This window comes from Mesocricetus auratus, unplaced genomic scaffold (assembly GCF_017639785.1).
Source record: "Mesocricetus auratus isolate SY011 unplaced genomic scaffold, BCM_Maur_2.0 Super-Scaffold_100004, whole genome shotgun sequence".
Classification (NCBI taxonomy): domain Eukaryota; kingdom Metazoa; phylum Chordata; class Mammalia; order Rodentia; family Cricetidae; genus Mesocricetus; species Mesocricetus auratus.
In genome coordinates this window covers 51,295,463-51,308,162 of record NW_024429189.1, presented here as the reverse complement: position 1 = coordinate 51,308,162, position 12,700 = coordinate 51,295,463, and positions in this window count along the sequence as shown.

The window sequence follows — 12,700 nt, the reverse complement described above, 5'->3', positions numbered from 1 at the left end:
TTCTTTCCTGGATAGGCTTTTCTCACTCAAAATTTTGTTACACTTGTATACTTTAAATCAAATTGTATTTTTATCTGGTACAGTAAAACATTTTAAATTTTGCTTAATTTTCTATTAAATAATGTGGTATATTTAAAAGGATATATTGTCTGAAGGTTATAATTGTTTATTTTAGCTCAGGTAAAGTAAGTATGTATAACACTTTATGAACATTTTACCTACATATATTTCAAAGATGTTATTTAGGTTAATCTAAGATTTTTTCTAGTGGACATTTGCAACTGAATATCACCTGGGAATTTATTTATGAGAACATGAAAACGCAAAAGTAAATTGGATATGCTAATACAAGAATCTATTTGATGAAAGTGACCAAATGGCTTGTATATAGAACAATATGCTGATAGAATTTCCCACTTTTCATTTCTGTGGAGGCACGATCTTTTTTGAATCTTCAAATTCTCTAATACTCTGTAGTTCAAGTCATTTGGGAGCTATTGTGGATCAGTAGCTAAGCAACAGATTTAAAGTCCAAAGGCTATTCTGTATTTCCTCTGCCAATAACTTAGCATGAGATAGTGGGCAAACCATTTAACCTCCCAATTCCACTATCCATCATCTTTTCAACAGGGAGGTAATACAGATTATTTCTAAGAGTTCAGTGAAATACCTCTTAAAAATATTCCTCAATAGCAATGGGAAAAACAACATTCAACTGTGGTATTGTGAAGTAAAATCAGGTGCTCTTGCTTTCTTGTATGTCGTGCAAACCATTAGAGGCAATATTTCATAAAGAGGAGATAATCCAACACCATTTCATATGGTCTCCTAAATAACCATTTATAATGTTCTGATATACCATCAAGTACCAATGGAAGCATTCTTAACATAATCATTATAAAAGCATTTAATGTCTTTTGGCTATATGTAGAATCTATTTAACTGCTTTAATATGCGATAGTTATTGCTGAGGGGATTCAGGGTTACAGTCCCTTTGAATTGTATGGCATGTCAGTATGGGAATAAGGGAACTTCTTTTACTTTCTATTAAAGCTTTGAATTTGCCTATGCTTCTAGTTTCTTATTGCATTGTCTGCTCAACTTGAAAATAAATAAATAAATAAATAAATAAAGAAAGAAATAAGGAAATATATGAGAATGTCAAAAAGAAACTTTCTTCATTCTTTTCCAATTAAATACCACCATAGGTTCTAACTGTTCAAAGCAATGATGTAAAACACAAACAGCATGGGTCTGGAGATGAGAGAAAGATATGGGTGATTAGGATGTCTATTTCTGTTCTGTGATGAATTCACAATTTTTATTTTTATTTTACTTGCTTTTATTTTGTTCCTAAGATGCTGCCAAGCAAATGAAAATATCAGGGAATATAGACAGACAGAATGTAATTTCCCATTTGAAATTTAGCCAGATCATTTCAAGGGCCAGAGAAAGTAGCTGCCTCTTCAATTATTAAAATCCTCTACAATCATATTACTGTATACATCTTCTACATTTTGAGCACATTTTAATGACTACCATTAGTTGCTGCTGAGGCAGTGTGTCAACAGAGAGAGAATCTAAATGGAATGAGACAATGGAGCAGAAATCAAGGCTTCCCATAAACAATGGCCTTAAAAGATTAACAGCAAATAATGCAAAGCTTGCTTGCACTTGGAATTCATTCTCATGGGACACTGAAGTTAGCATTTCAAAATGTTAGATGTTTTTCTTAGTGTTTATCACTGCTAACTCCTTTATTATTGATTTTGGATGATTTGTAAAGAATTATTTTTATTTTTATATGAAAATGGACATTTTTTTTTGGTTTTACGAGACAGGGTTTCTCTGTATTGTTTTGGAGGCTGCCGGTCCAGCCTGGCCTCGAACTCACAGAGATCCGCCCGCCGCTGCCTCCTGAGTGCTGGGATTAAAGGCATGCGCCACCATGGCCCGGTGAAAATGGACATTTTATAATAATAAATAGAGTTAAAATGACAAAAAGAATGATAACTGATACAAAAGTACCTAAGAGAAATAATGATCTTCTTCAGTATGGTATTTGCATAGAACACTAAATTTAACAAAATAATGTTAATTACTTGGATACACAAATGTATTTCATTTCTTTTGTTGTATATACTCCATCTCAACTGTATACAAGCTCTGCCATCTTAATAGTCAAGCGGTATCTGGCATCATTTAATACAATCATCATGGTTCATGCCCTCCCTTCTCTCTTCAGTTATTACATTAGGTTAGTACATTTTATCTCTAAGATAAAGATTGTCTAATCCTTCAAATGACTTCACTTTTCATTCCACTATTCATTTCAGAACTTTTAAAAATTTAAAACTTAAACTCAGTATTCAACAGTTTATGAGGACATCATGGGATGGCTCATCAGACAAATGTGCATGCTCACCACCTTAGCTCAACACTTTGGCCCCATAAGGTGACAGAAGAAAGCTGATTCCTTTAAGTTAGAGTCCTCTCACTCCCCTCTGCCCCCTCCCTCATACACACACAAAAGAAACACATTAATTAAATGTAATAATAAAATAAATAAAAATAAAGTCAATGAGGGGGATCAGTAAAGCATTATTGAGTAAAGAAAAGACTTACTTCATGGTCAGGAACTGGGAAAATTGCACTTGAGGAACAACGTTCTACACATTCAGCTGTTAGAAATGAGCCACCTTAAGGGAATAAGTAGGAATGTAACTGGTTGGTGTTTAAGCCCCTGCCTTAAGACAGGGTTTACATTCCTGTGTTGTTCACACATCACATGCTTGACAATTTTTGATTTGTAAAATATGTTGAAAAGAAGTAAATTATCTTCACAACAGAGCTGTTCATGTGAAGCATAAAATTTACATACATTCTGAAAAGTTATTTCTCTTGTATTGGAATATGCTGACAATATTCTAGTGTTTTTATTTCTTAAAAGGAATGAATAAATTGTCAAAACCTATAGAACAGAATCCATGTGCTTATTTCTGACATGCAAACTGAAGGGATTCCATTACACTTTATGGATTCCAGTTACTCTGAAGAAAACAGCATTTTAAAATATTCTGAATATACTTCATTTTTCTATGGCTTTTCAAGAAGTCCACATAAGATTTTTTGTTTACTTTGAAGGTTATGGATACTCCCTCAAAAGTGTCAATTTATCATGTTAAATTTTATGTCTAGACCTTTGGCAGTGCACCTACTAAAATACAGTGTTCATATCCTAGAAAATAGTATGTCAACCTGGATATGTACTCACTTTATAAAGCCAAGAATTTTCAAGTTGAGACAGATATTTCAGTGTAGGCAGTCATATTGAGGGACTCTTGATTTGAACAATGTTTGTAACCAGATGGAAGATATATGTTATAAAAAAGATATAACCACAGAATCTAAACTGCCACACAAAATGTAATAGAGGTGTTCATCATCTAGTGTCTCTTGACCCGACTCTTTAGCTTTCCCATTAAATCCTTAATTCAGTATATCTTATAGCATGTAAGTGGTTTCCATTGCCATCCCAGCTTTTATAACATTATTTTAATTTATTTTTATTTTAAAATATTTTCTGTCTATCTCATTATTATGAGCAAGAGGCACTCAAACTTCTGTAAAGGACTAAACAGCAAATATTTTACAATTTGCCAGCCAATCTTTTACTTCCATGCCCCACTTCTTATACAATTTTTCAAAGCATGTAAAAAAGTGAATAAATTATGCTTTAAGTCATAGACAAAGAGGCTAAATATTGAATCTGACCTTTTCAATTTTATGAAATTTCTCTCCAGTTTTCTAGTAATGTGAAACTTAACAGTGTTGTATCCTCTGTGGCTTCATATTTTCTTCTTCAAATTTCCAGATTTGCTCTCTCAAGTGTTATGCAGTTGCATTTCAAGAAAATCTAATATAGTGGTGGCATTGGATTCTCCATGATCAGCACTTTCTTCTGTATCTCTCCTCATGTTCCACTTTAATTGTGCTATTTAATAGCACTGATCACTTTTCATTTCTTTGTTATAAACTTATATACCCAAGTCAGTTTCTTCAGCCTATTATCCATTTTGGAAACTGTCAAGCTAGTAACACTAAGAGAGAAGTCAGCACACCATCAGGCTTTGCTGTGAGCCAAGTATTTAGTAGAGGATGAAATGGCCAATTACTGACCTACTTTGGCAACAGTAACAGGATTGGTCATTGATTAGGATATATATCAAATAGTGAATAGTGAGTGGACTGAAAATCTGCCAGTTAGGTTTATACTTGATCAATTATAGGATGATGGTGATATAATTAGAAGAAAAATGTTGGGACATTGATAATATTTATATATTGCTATTGTACATTGAAACTGGAATTTGGAGTCTTAAATTCTTATTCTCTACAGATAAAAATCATCTTTATGGTTCTTCATAATCTCAAATTTCATCTCTCTCAAAATATTTTTGTTTCCTTTCAGATTTTCCCAACATTTAATCCATATGAATATTATGTATTTATCACACATCTATATTATATTCTTGGTACAAATCTGAGATCTAATTGTTAGTATTCAGGCAGCGGCACTGGCCTGTCCTTGGGGTTCTGACAGGATAAGCCCTCAGCTGCAATCACCTGTGCATGTTCCTTCACTATGTTCCCTTTTAAAAAGGTCCTGCCCTCCTCCCATCCTCCTCTCTCTGTCTCTCTGTCTTTCCCCCACTCTCTTTCCTTTTTTCTCTCTCTTTTTCTCTCCCCCTCTTTCCTTTCTCTTCTCTCATGCTGCTCCTATGTATGGGGGCTGGTCTTCCCCCTCCCTTTTCCCTTTTTATGATCCTTTTCCCTAATAAAAACCCCATCTGTTTGAACCCTGTTGTGTGGCATCTTTCTCTAGCCACTGTTTTTCTTAAATTACAACACTAATGGAACTTACTTTAGAAGTTAAACAAAAGGAATTTCAGTTTTGTGTTTTTAATTATGTTCGCATTGATAAGTTAAGGAGCCAGACATGCACAAATAAAGAAAACTTCATCTGTATCTCCTTACTATTAAAAGCATCTTTTGTAGTCAAACAGCCTGACCCTGAAGTTAAGATCATGCTGTGATATCAAGAACTGCACCTAACTGTGATATGTGCGCACTGTAGGAAGTTTGTATTTCCTAGACACCCAGCTTCACTAAAATGTCATTGATGTGGCAATTTGCCCTGCTACTGGGAGGCTGGCTTTTTAAGAGGGCTACAGTAAGAACTATGCTAAAAATTATTTGGGAGCGGCAAAGCAGTCACCCACCTCATGAATGTCATACATTCATGAATCATAAATATACAGAAAGTCAACCTACAAAGTTCCTGCTCTACTAAATCTTACTCTTGGAGTCTCCTTTATGTTTGCCGTTGAATTCTTTATTCAAACAACCAGGAACATAATAGTTGTGAGATAACTATTTACCGGGTGATTGCTTGCTATTGCTACAATCTCTTCTCTCCGGACATAAATTCTTACAGATTCTTCAAGAACAGCATGTGTAAAGGAACTCCATTTATGCCTTCATTTCACAGCATGGACTGTCAACAAAGTGATGTTAGTTAGTGGATGATTATTTCTCTTCTGCGTTTTATTGCTGTTTAAAACAAACACCTTTGTTCCTTTTGCATCTGTGTGGAGCATCCTCATAAATAAATATGCAGTTTATAACATTTTTTCTTTTTCCTTAGGCCTTCATACGCATTTTACTTCATAAGATGTTCACACATTAAGGTTTTGTCTGATAATTTAATCTGTTGAGAAATGTAGATGGGCAGAAATGCATTTTTTTATTAGAAGACTATATTTAACACATATAGAACTTGAAATATTTTTACAAATTCATAACAAATTGTTCCTCACATGGTAGTACTTTAGACATGGAAATCCTGAAATTGCTTAACTTTCATTAAGGCATTGTCAGTACCTATTGTTGGGTAGCAGATGATCAAATACAGGAGCCTGTTGGAGACCTTCTTATTCGAACCACCACAGCTTAATCTGAAACTGTAAATTAAAATCAACTCTTCCTTACCCTAAGTTTCTTGGTTTTAGAGTATCTCATGAAAGCAACAGAAAGGAAATTAGAATAGAGTCTGTGCCTAAATCCTGGTCACTTTATACATTGAATCAGTATCAGGGAAAAAAGTAGTAAGAGATGAATTTTAATACTCATAAACAGTTGCTATGAACTGAAATTCTATTTTATACAGTATTGAAATAGTATATTTGCTTTCAAAATGATATTGCATCCTTTTCTTCAACATAATATAAGATGTTGTCATTTAGCTTTGAAACAAATCCTTATGGTGGCATGTGGTATTATGTGGAAATAAATCATCAATCAGTGTGAAAAGAAATAGAATTTTATCTTCATATTATTTTAGACATCCAGCTTCATATTCATGTCTTTATCTTTCCTTTGTAACAATTTGAGTAGCTGTAACATTTTGTAGGTTTTATTATAAGCAAGCTGAATATAACACATAAACAGAAATGAATATATTAGAAGGATTGCTTTATTTTCTTTTCTCCCTGTTTTTCCATGAAACATTGAAGCATTACTATAGACAATCTTTTGTAGAGAGTTTATATTTTGTAGTTGTCTCTTGGTTTAATTGTCAAGTATTCATTACTCCTAAGTAGCTACTCTAAGTTTTAACACCCGACATTGTGTATGCATGTATGTTTGTGTGGGTATAAGTGTTGTGTGTTTGCATTTATTTTAGTTTTGAGTGTACATTCTTTAGTAAAAGGCAAAAGATTTATATGATCTGAAGAGAAACTCTGATACTTGTTTTCTTCCAATTTCTGTTATATACAAATGTTATTTAAGGACCACATTGTAACCTTAATATTTCATTTTAACATTTTTTGTTTAAAAATTCCCAAATCTGTTTTGGTCTGTTTGTTCAAATGCTCAGTGCCTCTTCAGAAATGGGTTCCAACTTCTGATTTTTTCACCTAATAAATAGAATTAGTTTCACTTAAAATGGAAAAGGGGTATGCATTGCTTTTTCACATGAAAATATTTCTTTTATAGTTTTCTTTTTACATGAAAGAAATAAATAGTCCTTTCCTTCAGGTGATAAATCTATATACTTAGGAATGCTTAATTTCCTTTGACAACCAATTTGCTTTTGAAATATTACCTTCTCTACATAATAACCAGAAAATGTAATTGTTACAGTATAGTAAAAGTGGCTGAACACATTAAATGGTAAACTAATTTGACACTATGGGGGTTTTGTATTCCAAAATAATGACCTTCTCACCAACAGCCTTTGACACTCACAATAAGTGAAGAAATTTAAGATTTCTTATTGAACCCCATATATCTTTTCCTATGGTCTTAAATCTGTGTGTTCTGCATATTATTTCATTTTCTTCTGGTGATTTCCACAGAGTAGGCACCATGAACTACAGAGAAATGGCTTTGTATGAAAGCTGAAGCAGTACTTCATAATGGACTGGCTGTAGCATCAGAATGGTGATGAGGATGCCCCAGTGTGCACAATTAGGCTTCCAGGCTTGATGTCTGAAATAATAATGAATTCTGATTTAATTTTATAATGTTTAAAGCAACTAATGTCATGTCATTTTCTACATAGGACTTTTTTCTTTCTGTACCTGCGTTTTATTGATTTTGACAAAGATTTATAAGGATTTTTGTATGTTTGTGATCTGCTCTGATAGTGTAAATGTCAGTTAAATCAATAGCCCATGAGAGAGTTTTAGAATAGGAACCGCTTCTAGGCCTAATGCATCCATCAATATAAGTTTTCAACTGACGTGAAAATGAATAGAAATTACGTCTTTGTACCAAGAAGCAGACTCCTATGGATCACACCATGCCTGAGAAGTATTTATAATCAGCGTGTTTCATCACTTCACCCAGGTAATTGTTGCCTGATTACATGCTTGAACATATTAAAATAAACAAAGAAAGTATAGAGAAATAGTAATCTTTAAAGAGAAAGCCAATGCTGTTCATTTTATTCTAGGGTTTATTGATACTGCACACTAGCAGGAACAGGCTCAATGCAAAGACTGATAAAATAATATTATCCTGCCATGTTTAGAACTACTTACCCAGAACAACCCTTTAAACCTGGAATTTTTATTTGAACACAAAAATTGAATGCATACATCAGTCCTTTAAAAATAGTTTATTTAGATTTGAGATATCTGCCGCTAATTTTGGTACTTTAAAAAATATTGTATTTGACTCAGCCCTTCCTCTCCCATCTGCAATCCCAGAGAGCTAGACCACCATTCTAGGTGTAGACTCTGGTATCCTCTTGACACCCTCCTAGCCATTTCCCCCAGCCTGTTTCCATTTGTTTTTGACTTCCCACACGCAGCAGAACCGCTTTCTACCACAAAAACACTTGGCTGGGACTCTAAGTGTTTAGATAGTCTAAATATATCTTCCTTCCACTCCTCCATTCTGTCTTTTAACCATAAATAAATAAACAAATAAACAAATAAATAAATAATATAGCCACAAACACCGCAAACCAAACCAAAGAAAACAGCAAAAACGAAACAAAAAAATCAATAAATTATTCTCTTTATTTTTTTTCTTTGCCTACATGAAAATCCCAAAACTAACTTAATGGATTCTGTTTTGCAGGTTTCTTTTGACTCTAGAACTTGTTATAACAAAGTACTGCAAGTTAGGTAGCTGACAATATAGAACTTTATTCCTCTATTTCTGAAGTTTAGGAGTGCATGGTTGTGTCCTTTCAAGAGCAGTCAGAGATGAATCTGTGCCTGGTCTCCATCCCGCGATTGTAGGTATCCTCCATCCTGCGATTGTAGGTATCCTCCATCCTGCGATTGTAGGTATCCTCCATCCTGCGATTGTAGGTATCTGCTTTCTTGCATTGTGCCATAGGATATTATCTAAGTGGACCTTACCTGCCTGTTGCTGAGTTTCTTTTCCTTTGGGCATAATATAGACATTTCCTCACAATCTTGGGGTACAGGTGGCTTTGTCTCAGTGGTCACAATAATAAAATAATCACATCAATTAAGTGTTGCCATGGTAAATGCAATTGATCTGTTCACCTTTCATAATGGAAGGGGATAGGACACTAACCTGGGAATTCCATTATTGCTCACTCCTCCCAACAGGTGTGAGTGATCTGGGAAGATGCTGTAAGATTTAGGAAATAACAAGATAAAGTGAAAGTGATGAAGCTTCCATGAAGTTGCCATCAATAATTGGGTTGAACTTTGTGGTGTTGCAGCTACCTTGCTGATCACCTATGCCCTTTAAGTATCATCATCCTTGCTACTGTAACTTAGACTAAGGTAGAATCTAGAATTTGGTGTGTCGTTGGTACATGGAATGATGGACATTTGTTTACATTTCCCAAGGAACACATTGAAGAATAGATTTTTCTTAAATTTATTACTTTTGTAAATGAATTAGGGTCAATCCTCAGGCCTTCACACTAATATTAATTACTTGTACAATGAACTCTATCTAAAAAATTAGTACATGTTGAGTTATTGTGAGGGTTTAAAATTCAACCCATAAGGAACACATGCATAATAAAAATACACACATAATTTTATTGGAAATTGTCATTTTAAATATTGTAAATGTATGGATTTTTAGTATGTAAGAGGATGAGCTTCATAGAGACACTTCACAGTAAGGAAACTAAAGCAGTGAAAATAATTGTTTGAAGCCATCTTTCATCATCTTCTCACATCCAAACAAAATATACTAAGTATAATGATATCTCTTTCTAGATAACCACCCTTTCACAAGTCAGTTGTTAATATTGGAAAATCAGTGAGCCAATCTAGCAATAACTGTAAGTAGGGAGGATTTAAGAAGATAGCTTTAAATCTTTTACCATATGGTTAAGTACATACTTGTAATTACTTTGGTCATTCTACACCTCATGATGGACACATAGACTAGCAATATAGAAAATTACTATTATCAAAATGTTACTAGAAGTTTAACTATAGAAGAATATTATCCAACTGTTCTCTGCAGTGACTAGGTCACTTTATAAAGTAATCCACAGAGCAATTCTTCTTCTGCAGATAAATACAAATTAAATAACATATCAAGATAGACTTCTCATAATTTAAATATCAAATCACTTATTGTGGTGGTTTGAATAGGTATGGCCCCAATAGATTCATGAGTTTGAATGTTTAACCCATAGGAAGCAACACTATTAGGGCCTATGGCCTTGCTTGAGTTGGTGTGACTTGCTTGATGGAGAATGTTCTTCTGTGTAGGTTTTTGTGTTATTGACTGATGAATGAAACACTGATTGGCCAGGTACGATAATAGATAGGACTATGAAACAAGTAGGATTCTGGGAAGTGTAGGTAGAGAGGATTCATCATGTGTTCCCATGACGTGACATAGATGAGCAGAAAATGCCACTAGCAACCCATAGAGATCTAGAGGTCTGTACAGACAGGCAGGAAGTGATGTATCTGGGCAGAATCAGAATATAAGTAGGGACAAACAGAAAATCATGCTCTTTTCTTCTCTGCAGAGAGGTAGCAGGCAAAGCAGTTGCAGGTCCGGCATTCCCAGTAAGCCAAGATCATGTGGAAATATATAGATTAGTAGTTATGGGTTAATAGTTAAGTCATAACTAGCCTATAAGAAACCAGAGCTAATGGCCAACAGCTTTATACTTAATTTTAGTCTCATGTACTTCTTTAGGGCTCCAGGAGACTGGAACCAGCTTGGTGGAAAACATTTATGTAACAAAATTGTGCCCCCAGAAAATCCTTGTTACATTTGCTGTATGAAGTTTGTCACTGTGGAGGTGCTTTGATGTCTAATATATGCACAAACCACACCCAGGGATACAGTTCACTTCCCGCTGATTGTAGATCAAGATGCAGAACTCTCAGCTTCTTCTCCCACATAATGTCTGTCTGTGTGCTGCCATCCTTATTGCCATGATGATAATGGACTAAACTTCTGAAACTGTAAGCCAGTCCCAATTAAATGCTTTCCTTTATAATATTTGTTGTGGTGTCTTTTCAGGGAAATGGAAACCCTAATAAAGACACTTGTATTTTCAGGTATAAAGGTTCATTATGATTCATTTCCTCAAAGACTTCTGGATGTGTATATTGTTAATAATCTGTTCATTAATACCTAAAACAATCATGTTCACAAATCATTTGCTGAGTACTTATTAAGCATTATTCATTTTTATAACGATATATATCTGCTAGGACCACATTAAGAAGAGATGTGGCATACATGATCAAAGTTATTCATAAAGTAAATTTGGCATTATGTATATCCAGCCAGTGTTTTATTAAGGAGGTAGAAATGAACTTTACTTGTCCTTACAGTATATGTGCCTACTTTAGTAATTTAAAGGCTTAAAAAGAGCTGTTAATAAGTATATAGTTAAAGTTATGATAATTATATTGGATGTTTATATCAAAGGGATAACAAAGTTGGGATACACTAGCAATAAACTCAATGGGAAATACATTAGTCAAGGTTGTAAAGATGGTAGTTACTGGAATTATGGCATCCAGCAGATCATAGTGACAATGCTAGTTCTTGTTAACTTGGCAGAAAAAAATATACTACAGTATTCCTCTTCTTCAACATATTAGTCTTTGACTGGTATCTTTCACCATGTAACTTCAACGAAACCTGGATAACAATGACAATATTGTATGGCCTAGTCATACAGCTTTAGAACACAGACCAGGACAAAGCAGAATGGAGGGACAGAGAAGGGATAGACACATATCTCGACACAGCATCTAGCCCTTGATTTATGATGCATTATGAATTCAGATGGATCCATTTTAACCTGAAAATACTGTAAGATGAAAGTATGTGTAACATAACTAACATACTCAACAGTATCACTTAGCACCACAGGGTGTGGGTCCACTCTATTTGTGGTAATTCCGCTAACTAAGAGTGAGCATCTGGAGATAGTACTTCTCCTTCTTATCACTAGCCAGGAGAAAAGTCACAGTTCACAGCAGAACTTTCACTAAATAGATTCGCTTTTATGCCATTGTAAAACCTCAAAAGTCAAATCCTTGTGATAGGGACATTTCTTATGACATGTTTTCCAAATACATTCCTTTCAACACAAATTCTCTTCTTGGAACATTAAGCTAATTACATAATCCTTATATATGGAAAAGACAAACGTGATAAAAGGGGATTGTACAACTCTCCTACAGTGGAAGTCTCATTAAACATGTGACGTTAGAGAGAAATTAAGTCACCTTGCTTCAGTTTACCTTGAATTATTGAGCATTCTCTTTATCTGAGTCTCTGTCTCTCTGTCTCTATGTATGTAGTCTGTGTATCTATTTGGTGTGCTACAGTGCATCTGAGAAACTACTTCAAATGTTTTCATAATTGTTGCTCTGGCTGCCTATTGAGATCTTTCACACTGAAAGTATGACAGTAAAAATGAGGCAGAATATGTGCTGCATACTAAATGAATTTTGGAGTCCCATTGCTTCCTTTTTTCTTTCATATTAATATATCATCACTGACTTCACTGTTATATCACAAGTATTTTTCGTTTATAATATTCAGTACACTTGTTAGGGTATTAAGGTTGACATAAAAGCAATTTTCTATATTGGTCATTTAGTTTAAACAAAATTCTGTCAAAGGAATATAATGACCATGAACATCT